Source organism: Ammospiza nelsoni, chromosome 3, assembly GCF_027579445.1.
Source record: "Ammospiza nelsoni isolate bAmmNel1 chromosome 3, bAmmNel1.pri, whole genome shotgun sequence".
In the NCBI taxonomy this organism is placed as follows: Eukaryota; Metazoa; Chordata; class Aves; order Passeriformes; family Passerellidae; genus Ammospiza; species Ammospiza nelsoni.
In genome coordinates this window covers 52964771-52984487 of record NC_080635.1, presented here as the reverse complement: position 1 = coordinate 52984487, position 19717 = coordinate 52964771, and the positions used below count along the sequence as shown (strand labels likewise).

The window sequence follows — 19717 nt, the reverse complement described above, 5'->3', positions numbered from 1 at the left end:
CCTGTTCCCATGTTCTGGAAGCTATTTCTGTTTGCTGATCCTAGATCCACGGTACAAGAGAAGGGAACAGCAGCAGTGGAGGTGTGGTCTGTGGAGTAGATGGGGAAATCCAGTTTACTGTGTCTGTAACTCTGGAGACAAAACTTGCCCGTAAAACCCCATAGCAAAACACCACATCCTCAAACAGCTAGCGCTTGCTCCGCAGCGCGGCCCAGCCCAGCTTTCCTGGTACGCTGTGAACCTCTGACCCTGGCTTTGCAGCATTTGGGGAGCGCTCTGAGGGCCTTGTGGCAGCTCGGGTAACCCCGGCCCCCAGCACGGGGGGATGGCGATTCCCACGGAGCGTATCGCAGGCTGCCTCCTTTCTGTGGTGGCTGCTGCAGTTTTCCACAGCTTCTGAAACTGCTCATTACAGAACTTGGCTCTTCTACAAGGGCTTTTCTTAGCTGTAGCCCCTGTGGCTTGATGCAGCATGCTTTTCTGGAAGAACAGATGGTATATTGCGTAGAAAGTTACTGTATTTTTGTATCACTGGATTGTATTTATTTATATTGCTCTTCATCTTCCTCTCTTTTTTTAAAGGTGTGCATATAGGCCAAGTGCAGAACTTGGAATCTGTACTAGGTTTGCCTTGGGCACATTCAGCTTTAGATTTGTGTAGGAGTGTAGTGTTTTACACTGAGTAGGGTGTGCTCTCTGAAGTTTTAGGGGACAGATTTTAATCATTTGGATGGAAATTAGTTCAAAATACTGCAAAGGGAAAAAGGCATTTTCCCCTTAGAAGTAAGAAGACTTTTAAAAGAAAAAGTCAATATCTTCTTAAACAAGCTTTGTACTGACTGAAGTACAGTTTAGTTTTTAAGTAAGTCAGTAGATGTATTTTCTCTATCTAATCTTTGTTTTTTTAATTGATATCATCTGGTCAATTTGACTGAAAATGCTATTCCCATAAGAAAAATATTTATTCTAAATATTATTGTTGCCTAGGATCTTGTTGAATTAATGGGATACAGAAGCAGTCAAGTTGATTTGATATTTTTAAGATTTTTAAAGTGTTTTCTCTTTGTTTCCATGAAGGCAGTTTAAATAAGTATTTAATTTAATTGCTTTTTTCTGGAAATTAGGTTACTTATTGTTGAAAACTTCAGGTTTCTAAATATGCATTTCAGATCTGCTTTGTCTTGATTAGACATATGAAATAAAATATAAACACCTGGTGCAGCAAAATAAGGGCTTGGCTTTTCCCCCGCTTAGCTTCCAGGACTTAATGTGTTTTGCCCAAAGAATCTCCATAAGCCATTCCTTATAAAAGATAGTTACAATCACAGGGTTTTGGTACCACTTAGCCAAAGCACTTTATATATAAACTTCTAATGTGAATATAGACATAATTATATATTTAAATGTCTACATGTTGTTTTGTATCTATACCCTCCCATGTGCACAAGTGTGTATGTAAGTGTGTATAGACACTTTGTCTCTATGGACGCTCACACACATCTGCACTATATGAGATCATCCCATTTCAAGTTTAATGTTTTCATCCTCAACCGAATCCTCACCATAGAATTAAAATGTTCCTCTTGGCAATGTAGCATTTTCCCAGTAGCTTCTGAATGGGAGGGAGGCTGCTCGTCCCTATGCCTGAAGATCCCCTCAGGTACCTGGCCTGAGAGACCAGTGCTGGTGGCAGTGTCCTGCTGGGGCAGGAGAGGTTGGCATGGGGCAGCTCAGTGCAGTAAACGAGGAGATAAAATGCTGGGGAATACTTTGGGAATTTCGTTGGTGGTTGGATGGTGCCCTTCAGCAATGGTAAGACTCTCCTGCATTCTGTACTACTTACTTAGGCTGAACACCAGGTTCACAGCGAAAAAAAAGCCCTCCCTGCTCCCACTTCTGGTTTTTGCCACACATATTTTGAAGATAAATAATGACCTGCTATCAGGTGTTTTGGCAGCTTGGATTTAGTCATCTTTGTTTGCCTCATTTTTCTTATAAAATTGGTGCAGGATATTTGAATTTTCTGCTTGTAGGATCGTTTGAGAGAATTCACTTAGTGATGTGACAATTCAACTACAAAAAATTTCAAGATAATGGCTTTTCCACTTGCACTTCTCTTCAAATGGAAGTGAAAGAATTATAAAAACCTTGTACATAATTTGAATTTCCAAGTGATACACTATAGTGGCTTTGTTAAAAGTCATTGTGCATATGGGTTGTAAGGGTAAAAGTGTAACTGAGTTTGTGGGGATCACTAAAGGTGTTAGATACTTTGTAAGTAGCCAACTTTAAGAGTTGTTTTCCACATGTATTTGTACCTACCACAACCCTTACCGGTTCTGGAGTGAAAAGGCAAGTGTTTTCATCAGGGTAGCCAGGGCACTGCTGGTGAGTTCAGGTCACAGTTTGCACCTGTCTCTTTGCTGTAAGTTTCAACCATTTCGTGAATAAAACCCAATGTAATACATACAGCTCTTTAAAAAATATTAGGGTCATATTTGAATATTGCAGAGAGCATATTCCACTTTCTGACCTCCGACCATGGCAGAGATGGCTTAATTCTCTTGTCAACTAATGGGACAGTAAGATGTAATTACATGAAAATTAACTCTCAGGACATGGATGGGTGTGTGAATCCACTGCTATTCCTTGTTATATTCTGTGTTCTTTAGCAGACACTCTGTTGCAACAGGCAGCCATAGGTGTGTGGCAAAAGCCTGTTGTGATATGGCATGGCGGTGCCTGGCCCTGTGCTGCTGCTCTGCCATGTGCCAGCTGTCTCATTATGGTCAGAAGTACAAATTGTTGGTGCATTTCCTTCATTCTTGGACACGGGTCTCAAAACAGTTGGCCAAGTTTGTTCTGAGTGAGCGCAGTACCAAGTGGTTGGATTTCAGAAAGTCGAATGGCTTTTGTGTGTGTTGTTTAGGGTGCTGCGCCCAGTGGAAACTTCCTTACAGTACTTTTGAAGATTCACCCCCTTTTTCCTTCTATCAGGAGATTATTCACTACTCACAGCCACTGCTGTGTATAATATGGACAGGATTCTGTTCCAGCAACCACAGTTTTAAGGGTGAGATTTTGATCACTTTGACGGGGCTAATCCAAACTGTCTTCGCTGCAGTGGATGCCTGTGTACGACAAATCATTGTCAACACCAAAGTCTAATTTCCCTGCTTTTTTTTTTTTATATTGAAAAGAGTCCTGATTTTTAGTGCCAGATTGACAACCTTCAGGATTAGGTTTTCAAGCTAATGTCAGAAAAAGAAGCAATGGAGGTTTTTTCATGCCACAATGAATTCTAGAGATAAGTTACCTTTGAAAAATTTACCTTTAAAGGATAGGGTAGAAAGCAACCAAGCCAGATCGTATCCTTGTAGAATAATGTGTTTGAAAATATATCCCAAATGTTTCATTTATAAATAATTAAAATACTATATCTGACCTTATTTTAGATGATCAGTTTTGGTTAGCTAGTGACACTGCTTACTGCTTATGTCCCATGAAAGATACAGTATATCCAAGATATACTGGTGATTCTCTAGTTTCAGCTGAATTACTAGGATTGAAAACTGGCTTCAGTTTCCAGTGTGACCACAGGGTGGTTATTGCAGAAATAAGGCAAAAATACTCTCTTCTGCTAGTGATGATGGTATGAGAATTTAGAAGAGCATTTTCCAAACTCCTTGTAAGCTTTTTCACTGATGTTTGTTAAGTACCTCATTTGAAAAACAACTTCTATCAAGTGGAGCAGTGCTGCCCAATCTGTCACATTCCATGTATGCTGGGACATGCTTATTGTGGAATGACTGCATTTATCACTGTGTTTTAAGTCATTGTTCAGAGACTATCAAAAATGGATCAATAATGTATCTCATGAGTGAGAGTGTACTGTAAGCCTGAGCATCCCTCAGCCCCAAGAGAGGATCAGCATAATCAAAGCATTTCCTGCAGGTAGTTGTTCAGACTGCACTTTAAAGCTACCAGTGATTGGTGGAGACTCTGAAACCTCCTGAAATTCTGACAGGAATCTCGTTTGGATTCTTGTCAATGCTTTCCATTTAAAAAGTCTTTTTAATATTTAGCTTAAGAAGGTAGTAATGCTGGGTAGGACTGCAATCCAGATTTCCCCTGTGCTTGCCAGCTATACCGATTCTCTTACATTTAGATGGACAGCCTGGCTGACAATCAGTTACCAAATGTTGGACATCCACATGCCACTATCCAACTCCTGCATCTTCACTGTTTGCCTTAAGGTGGGACCTTACCTGCTTCAGAAAGACGGAGGCATATTTGAAAAGAAGCCTCTGTATTCACTCTGCCAGGATGTTGGCCATATCTGACAAGGGAATCCTGGAATTTTACCCGCTAGTTGTGCCTCTGATGCATTTACAAAACATGTTTTACTTAATGGGGTCCAAAGCAACGTAAAGCTTGATTTCCAGATGCTTGTAAAAGTATGGGCTGCAGAAAAAAGCTTAGTACAATTTGATACTGTAGTAATATTTCATTCTACTTCTATATTGCAGTAATATTCAATCTAACAAGCTGTACAAGAAAAACAAGAGCAGCACGGCTCCTGAGCAAATATTGTTTCTAGTCACATACGATACTTTGCAGCTGACTGCTTAGCTGTTTTGCTATGCAAGTGCAGAGAACACTGTTAGCAATAAAGCCACTGCTGGTTTCTCCTCCCAAACCTCCCTCCTTGCGGTGCATTGGAAATGACTGAACTTTGGCCCTCAATCTGCTGACACCCTGAGGGAGCGTAAGTGTAATGACGTCTTTGCTTGTTTCAGCTGCACAACAGGAAACGCTCGTGGCCTCCCCTTCTTCCTGCTCTGAGAAAGTGCTGCTGCCTTTTTTTTTGATTCTTCTTTTTTTTTTTTTTCCCCCCTCCCTTCCCCTGCAGTCGAATAGGCTGAGACCTAGTTTCAGGTCTGGGCTTGGCAGCCAGCTGGTGCTCGCACAGGCCCCCACTGCTGCTGCCTCCTCCCCAGGGCAGCCACTCACCTCCCTATTGCTCTGCTGGGGTGGTGATGCCAGAAATATGAGCTTTGTAATTTTCTTTTTAGTTTTCGGTTTTTTTTACCTCCTGGAGAAGTGACTGAGAAGAGAATACAGTTATGTGGCAATGGCTTGCTCCACGGAGCGTGTCACTGGACACAGCTGAGCTGCAAAACCAGGATGGTCAGGTGATGATTTGCCTTGGGGAGACCATAGCACTGCCTGAATGCAGAGGACACTGTCAGGTGGGCATCGAGGGATCCTGGAATATGGTCCCAATAGTGCTGAATGATGCTGAATATACTGGGCCTGAACAGATTTCTTTGCCTTGCTGCAGTACAGAGGCTGGCTTCTTGCAGAGCATTGACAGGAAGCCTGTTTAACCCTCTCTGGCTGCTGCTTTTACACATCATAACCAAAAGTGGGGTATGAGTGAAAATGGTTATTTGCAAAACACAAGCATTTTGCTGCTAACTCAGGGAGGAAGATTTTATCTCAGCATAGTCATCCAGAACATTAATTAAAGCAATACAGTGTTTTTGTGAGTGAAATTGACTGAGTCAGTATTCAGCTGTTATTCTCTAATGATTGGGGAGGGGAGTGGGTCACTTTTGAAAACTAAAACTCACATGCCCTAGGGAGTTTGCATATCATGGTGTGAGAAGTGGCACTGACTAGTCTAGTGTACAGGATGCTGAATTGGAAAGATTTAATTAACTTTGAATGTAAACAGTGCTGGTGCAGTGGCTTATTCATTTGTTTAAAGTTGCATAGGCATATTATTTAGAGAGCAGCTTTTGTCTGGGTTCTGTAATAAGCGACTTCAGGATTTACCTCATTAACCTTCCGTACTACCTAGCTGCATAACTGTTGTTTTTAACAAGCTGGAGTTATGTAACATGGATCATGCCTGGTGCTAGCAGGAAAAACCAAGATAGGCAAAGAATAATGGCACTCAGCCTTTTGCAGAATAGGATATGACTGGGTTTTGAGATGACATGCTGTGTGTTGGTACTCCCAGCTGTACAGACAAGGTCCAGCTATTCATTAGGAGGATGTGTCTTGAAACAAAGTCTTGGGATGGGAATGTTTAACAGACAGAAGAGTGAATTTACTCAAGCACGTGCAGTTCTTGAAAGGTTTTGTATATGTGCACACCAAATTCTCCCCACCCCCCACCGTCTTTTTCCTCTGGGATAAAAAATGGGAAAATTCCCTTAAGTGGGCCTGATTTCACACGTAAAAGAAAATATCTTGATGAGCTGTGGTTGCCCCTGTAAAGTGTTATATGAATCTTTCTCCTTCCTTTTTTTAATATGCCCTTATAGTATCATTAGGCATGTGTGCAACACAACAGTCCTCTGTCTCAAGAGATTTTACAACCAGTTTATAGAAGGGAGAGGCAAGGGATTATATGAATGCATTAGAATAAAATCAATTGATTTTAAGCTAATTTTTCCTTTAATAATATTTCCTTGACAATTTTCTCTGCTGTAACTTAGGCTTGATCTTCAAAGTCATGCTGAGTTGTTAAGCCTGGGATGACTTCTTGCTTCAGTGGCATGTATACAGATGTTAAATAATAATGTCAGGAGATAAAGGTGCAAGAATATCAGGTATTTAGGTAAGGATTAGGAATAATGATATTTTGGAAAGGAATGGTTTAGTGCTCCTGAATCCCCTTTCAACCTGTCCTTCTCCCTCTCATTTTGACCAAATAATGATGTATTTTTCCTTTGTCTTATCTATAAATGAAAGAGCTCTAAAGTGTGGCATAGGGGTATAAACTCCTGTACTTTTAAACTTTATTGTTATTAACAACAGATGGCCAAAAATGAGTGCTGATATGGATGTTCTCCTGCACTGCCATGTGTGCATGAGCACAGTGGCTGGTGGCGCCTTGGCACAGGTGGCAGCTGAGATGTTGCAGTGACAAGCAGCCTCTGTAAACCGCTGCTGTAGCCAGCACCAGTGCTGATAACCTCAGCCCAGAGACAGGGGATGAACAAACACAGACGGAAATGAGTATTTTCTCACACTGGAGGCCATCCAGGTCATGGCCAAGGGATGTCAAAAGGGCGCTATAAGGAAGTGAACCATGTTGCTCTTGGTATGTCCTCTTTTCCCAGACAAATGAAGGATTTCTCTTGGACTGCCAGTACATCCTTCAGAAGAAACTTGCTTAAAAAAAAAAAATCAGTTTTCTGGAGAATTTTTGTTTATTATACTGAATTGACTTAGTTTTGAATAGTCATGTTACTGTTAGAGCAGCAGAAGCTTAGAGCTGGGAATCTAAACAGTAGCACATGAGGGCACCGCGGCTTTGTAGGTGGAGAAAGACATTTTCCTGAACCTGCATGGTGAAAACCAAAATTAGAGTTTATTAAATGCTTTCTGTTTCTATCAACTCCAATATTTATTACTTTTGACTCTAGTGAGTTTTGTCTGACTAATGGTCATGTCCTTTCTGCAACTCCATCATTTACTTGATACAGTTGAATATTGTGCGGGGACATCACATAAAATTGTTGAAATTTTTTTGGCACACTTTGCTGTTATGGCCACTTAGGAGGGTTTGAGTGTCCTTTACTTGGGTGTACTTTGCTTGAGTTTCCCTTACTCTTTTGGATGAGAAGTCCTTGTGGCTTTGTTAAGAGCCATGACTTGTAAAGACAGGAGAGTCAGAGGGAGCATCACGGGACCCATGGGAGTTTCCACCCTGCGTTTTGGTAGGATCCATGAGATGAGCATGGCTGCAGAGGGGGTTGTTGTGGTTCTCTGCTGCCTTATCTTGTCAGGTGATACCTTGCCTGTGCCTGCTGGATTTTGCTGGGGGGCAGCCAGGGTGGGCTGAGGGCTGATGGGGAGGTGAGCTGGGGGGTGAGCTGGGCTGTGCAGGCACAGGACGGTGCTGTGGCACTGTCCTGCATAGCTGGGATCGGTGCCTGTGAGGTGTGAGGGTTGTTCACCATGTGCTGTGGGAGGTGTGGGCTGGCCTTGATTCTGGTGCAATTTCTGTTGAAATCTGTGAGTGAGCAGAGTAGGGTAAGCATGGGGCTGCTGATGGAAGAAAGTAAATTGCCACGAGTGGCACTGATGCACGGACAAGGAGGGGGTGTATCTCTGTGCATGGGCAGGCAGTGAACTCTCACATCCTGGAGTCTTTGAATAGATCCTCAGATCTATTCAGAGACCCTCCAGGTCTTAAGGCTCTGCACAGAGGGATTTCTTGCCCTTCAAGTTGCTGTACACAGTTTCACTTCCCTTGCTTTTGTGTATCTTGTTCTTTCAAACGCTTAAGTGTTGTCAGGTTATCAAGTTGTTTCCATGTTGTGGCAAAACTTGAAACAATTACCAACCCAGTTTCGCCATTTTTGCCTGTTAAAAAAGGTGAAATTTAATTTACACTAATTATTTACCCAAATGAGATGCTCAGCATGAAAATGACCAGGTGCAAATTAAGATGAAATAAGTAAAGGAAAAAAATATTCTGTGCATTACATTTTTCATATTAAGCATTCTATTTGTATTTCATTACCAGTCCATCTGCAGGAAGACTTTTCTTAGCAGATTGAAGCGTTTAAAAAAAAACTCGAACAAATTTACAGTAAGTCTGATACAAATAAAGAATAGATTAAGATGGGAGAGTTTTAAACAAATCTTCTCATTATTGCAGACTTATTTTCTTTTAACTCTGGCTGTACTGTGTACCTTGTACTGTGTCTGGAGCCATGCAAAGGCCACCCTTTTTCCACATTGTGTTGCTGCAAAACAACCTCTGCAGAGCTGCCGTGTGTGTAAAATTGGAGCCTAGGTAATATTGTATTAAAATTTGTATAGTATGTAGCCTAAATGGGTGTGTGGTCTTAGCTCCTTGTCACAGGAATGGATTTGAGGGCATTAGCCTGGTTCTTGTGCTTGTTGCAGTCCTGCTGCCCCTCAGCCAGTCCCTCATGAACCTGCCACTGCTTTGGGAGAGGCAGATCACAAGTCAGGATGGTTACCCTGTTTGTGGGGATGAGAAGCAAAAGCTCTTGTTCAGTTGTAGCCAAGGCTGGCTGTGGGATGGTGTTGATTACACCATTAGTCTCACCAAAGCGAGTTCAACACCCTAGTGGTGTTGCCATGGTGCATGTTTCTTTGGAAGCACCAATATAACACCCTTCTCTACTGTAGAGAACAGGTTTCACCCTGCATAAGTATGTGCTGTCTTTCTTTACCTTGGCAGGCCCTGGTTTTGAACCTTCCCAAACTTTGGAGATGTCTGTCTCAAAGTTTACTTCAAGAGTGGAATTGTTTTTTTGAGTGCATCAAGCAAGATTTGGTTTATCTGCATGGAGCATGCTTCCTTGTGCAGTTGCTTTCCACAGTGCAGTGCTTGTAGATTAAAATCCTTTCTGTTGTGCTTGTGCCAGTTCAATTCCTCCTGCAGCAAGTCTGCTTTCCTGGCATACTGCATGCAGTAAGGTGCCTGACTGCAATAGTGAGAAAGAAATCTTTTTGTTTCTACTGACGTGTCATTCTTGCAGATTCAAAATGGTAATGACAGGTTTTTTATAACCATTTTGCAAAGAAACTCTGAAAACTAGAATAACACTCACAGCTTCAATGTATACTTTATCCCATCTGAAAAACTGCTTTAAATGCATGTGTTTGCACTTGGAATTTGAATGCTTTGCATCAAAACTAGAAATGACAGAATCATATGCATGGAGTAGACCTTTGAGTTTATGGTGGTGGCATGTGTTACTGTCTGTGACGTGTGACCACAGGAGCTCAGCAGTACACAGCTGACTTGTCAAGGAAGTGTACCTCTACCCAAGGAAGTATGGTCTAGTGACTAGCACTGGGTGGGGACTCAGCACCCACAGCTGGTTCTGCTACACAGCTCATGAGTTTGGGGCAAGATTCACACCACCTTGCACTGATTTTCATGTGAGTTATATTCATCAATATGAGTGAGACACAGCAGTGTCACTGTTGTGCAGTGTTCTCTTCATGTCAGTTCCATTCCTTATCTTACAGAGATGTCCTGTAGACAGATGCCATTGATCCATAGGGAGCCAGTAAGGGGTTTTGTGCTAAAACTGACTGTGGAGTTTGTTCCTTAATTTTTATTTTTGTTTGTGTCTGTGTTTAAGTAACCATTCTCAGAGTGACCAATACTTGTGCCATTTACTATGGGCACGTCTGCTCATACTATTTATGGTATTAAACATAGAAGTCATTGCAAAAGTCAGGCTACATGTGGCTTTGGAGTCCAGTTCCATCTCCTTTACTTAAGAGGAAAAATAGCCTAACCAAGGTGCAGTCAGCAGCCAAAGCATGAGAGAAATGCAGCACAAATATCTGCCAGATGAATCTGGTGTTTCATTAGCAAAGCCTCTAAGAGAAACTTCAATTTCAGACAGATTCCTAAGCTGTAGTGAAATCACTGGGTCCTACACATTCTCCTGAAGTTAAGTATATGGTTATATACTTTGTGAATAGGAATGGCTTATTGAGCTGGAGCCAGCATGGGGAATTTTGGGACTCCTGCTGTTCTGCTTACAGTATTTTGCAGGAGAATTTAAGGGTGCAGAATGACACCAACTGGATTCACAGAACAATCTGCTCCCGTTCCCGTGAACTCCAAATTATTTTCCTTCTCACATGCAAAGTTGTATTGAGAGCTGCATTTAAAAATCCATCTGTTGTCCATATTCTATCAATATGAAGAAAAATTTTAGACTTCTAAAATATTCTGTTATGTGTTCCATCCTGCTGTCATTTGTCTTTCAACTACAAGCCATTTCTTGTAGTTGCATTTAAATCTTTTCCCTCACACCAGCAGATGAAACTCTGAATTACTAAACTGCAGAGATGGAAGCAGGATGCTACAAACTGGTAGTGGAAGGAAATGACCGCTTTCAGAATATGATACTTTTGATAGCCTAAAATAAATAAATAAATAAATAAAATATTTGTTTTCTTATCAAGTGTGGGAATGAGTAATAAATTACTTCAAAAGTTGTTTCATGATATTTTTCATTACACAGTATATTTGAAGTATCATCAACATCTAGATGTGTTTTGATATAATTGACACACATATGTATAACAGAATATAGCCTTTTAAATTATTTTTTTTTTTAGTTTTTACAGCAAAATAAGATTATCATTTCAGTGCTGCTGGTTATAATTTTATGATTTACCTGCTGCTGATCCTTCTTTCCTGTGTTGCAGTGGCAGTATCATGAATGTAACTATTGGCAGGCACTGCTTTTTTGAGAGGACAGCATGAAGTTCATCAGTGGTGTTTATTTTGATTTTGTTGTTACATTTTGCTGAAACAGCCAATTGTGATAGAACAAGAGAGACAATATTGTATTATTGCAGGTTTGGAAGTTTGTCTTTGCAACTGTAATGAGTACTCAGGGGTGTGTGTATGCATATTTTCTTCTGTAACAACTACCAGGCTTTTCTCTCACCATTTTAAAGCAGTATCTTCTCACTGAGGGCTTCAGGAATTTTCAAATGCTGGCACTGTGTCCTCCATAGAAAACTCCATGGGAGACACTTGGGTGGTGGGAGCTTTGTAGGCTTTTCCTAGTGGGGTACAGAGCACAGATACAAACTGTCCATCTCACCATGGTTGGGTAGCTGGGCCAGTGTGCTCATGTGGGTGAATTTGTTTCCTTTCCCACTTTGATTTTAGCCATATGGGTGCACCTGTAGTTGTGAGCTTCAGCTTTTGACACCATTTTGTGTCTCAGTACATCTGTTTTATCTGCAAGTTCTGCACTCTGACTCAGCATGGAAGATTTTTCTCTTTACATGAATGCTGCCCATCTTTCTCCTGTCTAAGCTTAAGTTGTAATTGGAAGGACCTCCTGGCAACTGAGTAATTTTGAGACTGCTACCTCTTTGTTGCATGCCTTTAGAGAAATTATTAAGAGGAAGCAGATAGACACAGGCGTGACATCACACACAGTTTGTGATTGCGGGGTTTTTTTACATAGGAAACAAGGTTACAAAAGAGATGTTGGGAGGAAGGTTGACTTAATTCCTTTGAGAATACTTTCTGGATAGGAAGCTGTGTGAAAATGGTAAAATGTTGGAATTGTGTCATGTAAGTGATGTTTTTATTACCATGACTCTTATTGTCTGTGTGGTAATATCTAAAGTCTTCCATGAAGATGTAGCCTTCCTTGTCTTTACATCTTCAAACTCACTGAATTTACAGTATAAGTACCTGACAGATGAGGAGAGGAAAGAAATGTTATCACAGGGATCAAAGATGGAGACAGATTGTGAGATGCCCTTCATGGTCAGATAAGAAATCACTGGTGGCTAAGAACTCAGTCTGTTTCTCAAGTCCTATGATTTGGTGGCACTCCTGGCACCATACATCACTTAGCATCACAGAGGTAAATCTGTGTGCCTTTGTGCACTGTGTTAAACCATGCTAAACCTTCAGCAACCCTTTTTCCCCTGAAGCTTTTGACATATCTAGTTTATTACATGTATCTTTGCATTGCAGTTCAGTCCTAAACTTGTTTTATTCTTAAGTTTAAAGGTCCTGTCTGACATAAAGTACATTGATTTTGTGGATGAGTTATGGAATAATGTCAGATGCCACTATTTAAAAAAAATGTTACTGCCTTGCAAAAGTGAATGTCATGTTTTCTTTGTTTAGTAACATATTCAAAACACTTGAAAGGAAGTTTTGGAATAAGGAGATTTCTACCCTGGGGGAGTAGTATCCTGTGCTTTCGTTAGGTCATGTCAGGCCATTGTTTTGCTTTTCTTATCATAAAGATCTTGTGTCTTTATTTGTGCTCAGCTGTGGACTTGAGTTTCCTGGAAGAGAGTGAAATAATTAAGAAATATTACTACAAAATCATATGTTCTCTGTAGCTGTGTTTGTTTAGTTGAAGGGAGTTCTGATGTGTAGCTATGCAGAGCAATAGGTCGTGTAGATACTTCCCAGTAATAAGTGGTATCTTGTATCTGTGGTTCTCATTGTAGCTGAAAAGAAATAGGATTCTTCCATGTGAAAAAACCAGAGAAATTCAGGGCCAGCTGTCAAATAGATAGTAAAACTGAGTTTTCACCCGTGTCTGCCAGCTGAGAGTCTCAGTGACTTTTTCTCTACTGCGGGATGACACGGTGGCAGGGTATGGGAAAGGGCGTGTTTAGCTTATTGCTGTGGATGCAGGCACTAGGGAGGATGGCTGGGCACACAGGGTGGTTTATCAGCTGCAGTCATTAAAGTAGGGTGATTAATGTGGTGCCAGAAGGGCATGCAGTGTGTTGTGCTTGCACTCAAAATCTGTGAGCTGCCACACAAGGTCACACAGCCTAAATACACTCCTGGTGAGAGGAGTCACGGGAGGAAGAAGGGCACTGCCAGCCTAAATTAAGATCTCATATTGCTGTGCACTTTTGTCAGGGGATGGCAGAACACCTCCTTGATGACTTGCTAATGGGATGGATGAAGCTTGCTTGGTAAGTCTGGCTTGGTTCTGGTGTGACAGAGCTGAGATATTAGTATAAGTGATGTGAGCAATAGCTTTCCTGGTCACACCCTGGGATGCATGTGCCTGCTTTGACAATAAGCAGAATTTCTAGCACTGACAGTGAGATGCCTATCTCCAGAACTAAATTTATCAATACAACGAGGCATGAGAAGGCAAGGCTTGTTGCGTCCTGTATTCATGGGACTTTTCCTTTGAAATGTGTTGTTCTATTTCCTCCAGGTGTTCCTTGGGGAAACAATTTGGATTTAGTATGCATTTTACCATTGATTCTTAATTTGTCATTACGTGCAGCTACATTTTTGCCATAGTTTGTGTTTGCTTTTATTTGCTGTCAAACACCACCGCCCTGTTTGCAGGCTGCACTGTGATGTGCAGGTTCCAGTACATGTGGAGGAGTCCTGGTAGAGCAGAGCAGGGCTGCTGTGGGTGAAAAACACATAAAACACACACCAGCAGCTGACAGATGTGTCAGCCTGCCTGGTGAGCACAGACACTGCCCCCTGCACAGACCTCGTTCTTCCAAGCAGGGACCAACCTGCTCTCTTATAAACAAAAATAAATAAATTGCACCTAGGGTATCGTAGTCTTTCCAGGGAGCAGCTCTGACTGAGAGAAACTGGAGAAAAAGCTCCTGGCAGAGGTTATACACCCGGGTTCTCTTTTATGTAAGTGGCAACAGCAGAAGGAGGATGAAGCTGCACAGCCATATGAATAAACGTGCAGAATCTGAAACTTGCACTTCTGGCTCGTCTATCACATACCATCCTTTTATAGTGTGAGATGAAATGTCCAGCACCAAGTTTCAGCTGCCCTCAGCAGACATGCCATTACCTTCTGTCTCAGTGCACGGCCGTAATCTCATCCTGAAAAATAAGATTTTACCTTCCACTTACCCTTCTGGAGACAGCTTGTCAGAACAACATGGTACTGCAAACTTATCCTGCTTAATGTCAGCTAATTAAATTCGTTTTTGAATATAGTACTAAGCCAATTTAATTCTGTCTTTCAGAGCCTGCAGAGACAGTTGTGACTTTCAGACGGGTTTCTGTCTCTGATTAGTGATCAAATCTCTTTGTGCCTTTCTAGACTGACTCTGTCTGTCTTTTTCTGCGTGTCTCTCACCAGTGCTTGGGATGTTATATCTCAGTGGGATATGGGGTGGAATAGGGTGTTTTCATATCCCCAGCATCTTCTGTCTCATTTGTCAACATTCTCTGTTTAATGACTTTTGATCTCTGAAATGCGTTTCATTACTGTGGCTGGAAGAGAAATAGGAATTACTGTGAAATTCTCCTGGTGTCAGATCTTGATTTTAGAGGTTGTTTTTCAAAAGCGTTGATCTTTGGAGGGATGGGCATTGGAGTGACCTTCTAACTCTGAGCTCATATACCCGCCTCTGGATGATCATTCACATCACAGTCCAAGTCACAGTCCAAGTGCAACAGCCTCCAGTAATGTTTACTGTCTGTCACTCTCAATATATTTTGTGATCACAAACATTCATGAAAATAAGGGACAGAATTTAAAAAAATAAAAAGAAGATTAGTCTAAAAGAGAGAAAGGTCAAAGCAAGTCATAGAGTGACAAAGTGACAAAGAATAATGTACTTGATTAATTAAGTAGTGCTATGGAATATATCATGTCAGTCTAACAAGTATTTTTTAATTTTAGAGGCTTTCTCTGCAGGTTATCAAAAAAGGCAAAGAAAAAGTAATTTATTTGGAGATTTTCATGCTTTATTTTCTGTACAGCTCTGGCATGCCCCTCACTCCTTTTGTGCAGCTTTGTGCCAGGGACTGCTTCCAATTTCCGCTTTCTGAATTCCCCAGTGCTGTTGGGCAGCAGCTTGCTGTGCATCACTGTGGAACCCCCTTATGCAGTTTACCCCCTGTCTGCAGCTGCATCTCCTCTCTCTCACTCTCTTCCTGCTTGCCCTGCCACTTGTTGGTGTGACCTGTTTGTGTTCAGACAGACGTTACACAGGCAGAGCTGAGTATCAGCAGTGTAATTCCCGGCTGTGGAGAAACCACTGCTCCCGTTTTCCTCCCAGAGCGCAGCTGCAGTGTGTGTGGAGATGTGGACTGGGGAAAAGCCTGTGTCATTGTCAAGCACTCTTCTGTATGGAGAAGAAGGCTTCAGTCTGCATGGATGTCAGTTTGATATATTTCACTTTCACTCCATCCATCCATCCATCCATCCATCCATCCATCCATCCATCCATCCATCCATCCATCCATCCATCCATCCATCCATCCATTTTTTGCATTTCATACTAAAGCATACAAGTGCTGTTGTGTCTGTAATGTGGCTTCTGATGGCAGAGAGAACAAAATATCAACTTTCTCACCTTTACTGAAATCATGCTGAAGTTGTAAAACAGAAAACAGGTGCCAGGAAAGTAATACTTGAGTCTTAGATTTACTGAGAGGAAAGGACAGAAATTTTGTTTTCTGATCATTAATTGCATATTTTCATTTAACTTTAAACTCTATTTTTCTGGAAGGCTGTTAAGAGGTATATTTTTTTGAAATTAGAAGCTTTAGTTTTTAGTCAAATTAATAATAAAATATATTTTATTGTATGTGTCTGGAAAGTTTTTGAGGCTTGATACCTCCTGACCTGGGTTTAGTAAAGAGCTTGATGCTTGTATATAATCAATCTAAGCATTTGGTTTAGCTGCTTTGTTTATTTCTTAAGTCATCATTCATTCTTCAAATTAGCATGGGGTAAAAACCTGGTAAGTCCTAGAGCACAACAGTTGTTTTATAGGGCCTTTCAAATACCTGTGGTGGTTAGGCCTCTGTAGCTCTGTTGGTGTGACTTTGCTATGTGTATTGATATAAATATTTATAATACAAAAGATTGCATATTTGCTTCTTTGGTGATGTACTTTGTTGTAAGAAAGGAGTAACTTTGGGTTAACTACTTATCTGTAGTTTAGTATGTATAAATGCAATTTTAGGATAGTCCTAAGACATGTAGCCTCAACTTTAAGAAGTGATGGCACACATCTGGAATTAAATTGGAAGCAAAAATTTAATTACAGCTTCCATTAGTTTTTCTAACTGGTACCTTATATTGCATTTCCTTAAAACATTGCTTGTGAAAATGAAGGTTTTAATTGATAGCACTAGAGATTATCACTGTCTAGATATAGAAAATAAACAGTTTGGACAAGAACTGTATTCATTTTCTTAGCAGTGTCTCTTTCTGTAGAGACTATATTGATTTGTATGTTTAGTTCCCAGTCTTCCTCCCACTGAGATTTTAAGCACTGAGTCCCCAGTGGATTTCTGTCAACACTATTTCCATAATTGCTAGAACCACGTACTTAAATACCTCCCATATAATTTCCATTTCATTTCACAATGGGTTCCATGCTTCTGCTTCACCTAGAAAGACTTTCCTTTTGCCTTAAAGAAGCTCTTCTAGGACTTGCAATTTTTAGGTAAATTTTTGGGACTTAGGTGTTTGTTTCTCACCACAGGTTGGAATTAGGAGGCCTCTGACAGAAAGATTTTTGTAAAAGATCTTGAAAGTTGTCAGGATCATGAGTAACTACATCAGTTCTTAGCTGTTGCTCATTGGTGCCTCTGGCTCCACTAAAAGTGGTTTGTTTTGAGCAGTTTTGGCTTTCTTCTACACGATCTCTGAGATCCCTCCCATCTCAACTATGAGCAGAGAGACAGCAGGCTCTGAAAGGAGGCATAACTGGTGGCCTTGAAAATCTAGACCTGGCCAAGATAAAGACTCAGTGAAGAAATCAAAAGGGCAAATGGGAATCAAATGGAGAATTACAAACTGATTTCCTACAGGACACTGAAGAGCAGGAAGCCAAGGGGAGCTGGTGACAGCTACCAACTTGAGTTAGGTTTGAATTGATTCCCTAAAGATGATAGACTGTGTTTCACTTGGTTCCATGTGTGCTGTATATTTCTGTTCATGATGTAGCTATCTGGTGATCGTTCTTTTCAATTCTTGTGGTAATTTAGAACTTTAAAATGAAAGTATTTGTAAGAGTTTTCATTTTCTAACACTGCTCTTAACAGACATAAAGAAAAAGAAAGAAAAATGTTTAAATTATTCGCCTGAAAAGTCCTGGTAGGTAAATGATTAAATGCAATCATTAGGCACAGATTATTAAATTACTCCAAATAAATCTGCAAGCAGAAGAAGAATGTGTTGCATGTCTTACTGTGTTTTTCTGTTGAAGGCAGTTGGCTGTGTTTATCCTTTTGTGGGGGGTATGTCACGAATAATTCCTCTGGGAAGGAAGATTGTTTTTAAGGCTTCAACAGGTTGAGAAATTTTGCTTTTGTCACTGAAGGAGAGTTATTGGGAAAGAAAATTTCAGCAGTTCCATAGAACAGATCTATCTGAGACTCAGATAGATCTCTGCACTGTCTGCCAGCCAGCGCTGCCTCAGGGCAGTCACTGCTGCCCTATTTTCCTCACTGCTGCTGGGTCCAGGCTGTGGCTCTGCAGCTCACCTCAGTGGCTGGCATTTGAGTGTGCCTGTGCCCACAAATAGGTGCACGACTCTGTTTTTGTTAATACTGTTTCAGAGCAGGCAAACTTTAGATATTGCATTGTAGCATCATACCCACGGGCAGTATACCGCCCTTCACCTGTAATTTTTTGTTGATGTTTTGGACCCATGGATTATGTTCTTTGCAACTTAGTCTTTACATGGTTTTACACTTGTTATTGAAAACCAAATGCAGAATATACGAGACACTGACTTGCTTAAGTGGCAGCAAATGAAGGTGTACATGATTCTAGTGAACTGTGAGGTGTTGAGGCTGCTCACTGAAATGTAATAAAGGCAAGAGCCAAGCCACTTTGGGGGCATGAAAACTCAAAGAAGCATTAGAGTAATTTGTAAAATATAAACTATGCCTAAAATCTAAATTCTTGAAAATTCTTTGTTATTTGCCAGGCTTTCTTCCTGAAAACCACTTACTCTAGGATTAGATGCAGCTTGTAGAGTAGGAGAAAGATCAACTTCTCTTTGGGGAGGCTTGATTAAGAAATTGGGTAGTTTGTTTGTTTGTTTCAGTGTTCTCGTCATTGCAGATAGCACTGCTAATGCAAGCTCATTTTCCATCTCTGCATTGGTTACCTTCCAAAATATTTAAAAACAGACTCACCCATCAGGTGACCTTATTTATTATAAATAAGGTCATTGTAGTGACCTGTGGAAAGTAAATGCTTTCTTAAGATCCCTTGATCTCAAGAAAATGGGTTACAAGAGAGCTCCAGGGTTGTGTCTACTTCCAAACCATCAGTTTACAATGTTAGGGAGGAAAAAAAAAGGGAAGATAAAGCCAAACTGGCAATGCACTGGTGTACTGCTGAAAGGAGTTACATGCTTTTCAAGGACCTGACAAATGGGAAATTTGAAGTTCTGTATCTGTCCACCAGACAGTAACAGCTTCTGCTTTAATGTTGAAAACTAGTTTTCTATGCTTTGATAGTATGCCTAAAATATGGTCTGGAGCAGTGGGCCAAAACAGTTTGGCTACAGCAGGGCACTTTTGCTTGCCCCTGTGAATGGCAAAATGTTTTCTGTGAGCCTGGAAAAAGCACAGACCCTGTTAATGCACAGGATGAATGTGTGAAATGCACAAATGCATTGGCAGAGCTTGCTGTAAACCCGTGAATATGATGAACTTAGTATCTGGATTTGTTATACTTTCAGGTGGGACCTCTTCTGACATGTGATCTACCCTGAGCTACTTTGACTCCTACGATGATGACAATGTTATCACTGCCACATCTCTGGGAACCAGTTATTCACAAGTACACGGTATGTGAGCGTCTGCATCTTACATTAACCATTGCTTGTTGGAACAGCACAGGAACAATAACAAGAAGGTGCTAAAAGTCATTGAAGTGAATGTTAAGCCACATGTACAACCAGTTACATGGAGCTGTTCCAGCAGATGTTTATCTGCTAGGCCTGGCCTGTATGCAGAATAATGAACAGTTTCAACTTGAACATGTATTTATTCACAGATATTGGTAGAAGCATTCTACCAATGTTTCCTTTGGACGAGATTATACTGGTACAGTGAGGATATGTAGATATACAGATGATTATTCTCTCTCTCAAGAAGGAGGCAGTGGTAGCAGTAGCATGAAGGGTTCTGTACTTTAACTGTATGCTGCACTTACAGCAGTACTTT

The 19717-nt window shown here is 40.9% G+C and overlaps 1 protein-coding gene across 9 annotated transcripts in view; it reads left to right on the top strand.

The window, feature by feature from the left end:
* Nucleotides 1-19717, top strand: part of HIVEP2 (HIVEP zinc finger 2) — a 136160-nt gene that overhangs the window by 12847 nt on the left and 103596 nt on the right. For 8 of the 9 annotated variants that reach the window (XM_059467972.1, XM_059467968.1, XM_059467974.1 and 5 more), the window contains one exon: nt 19231-19338. The gene's annotated coding sequence lies outside the window, so the exon portion shown is untranslated. Of the gene's footprint in view, nt 1-19230; nt 19339-19717 lie in introns of those variants that run through there. The other variant, XM_059467973.1, reaches the window with a different exon arrangement.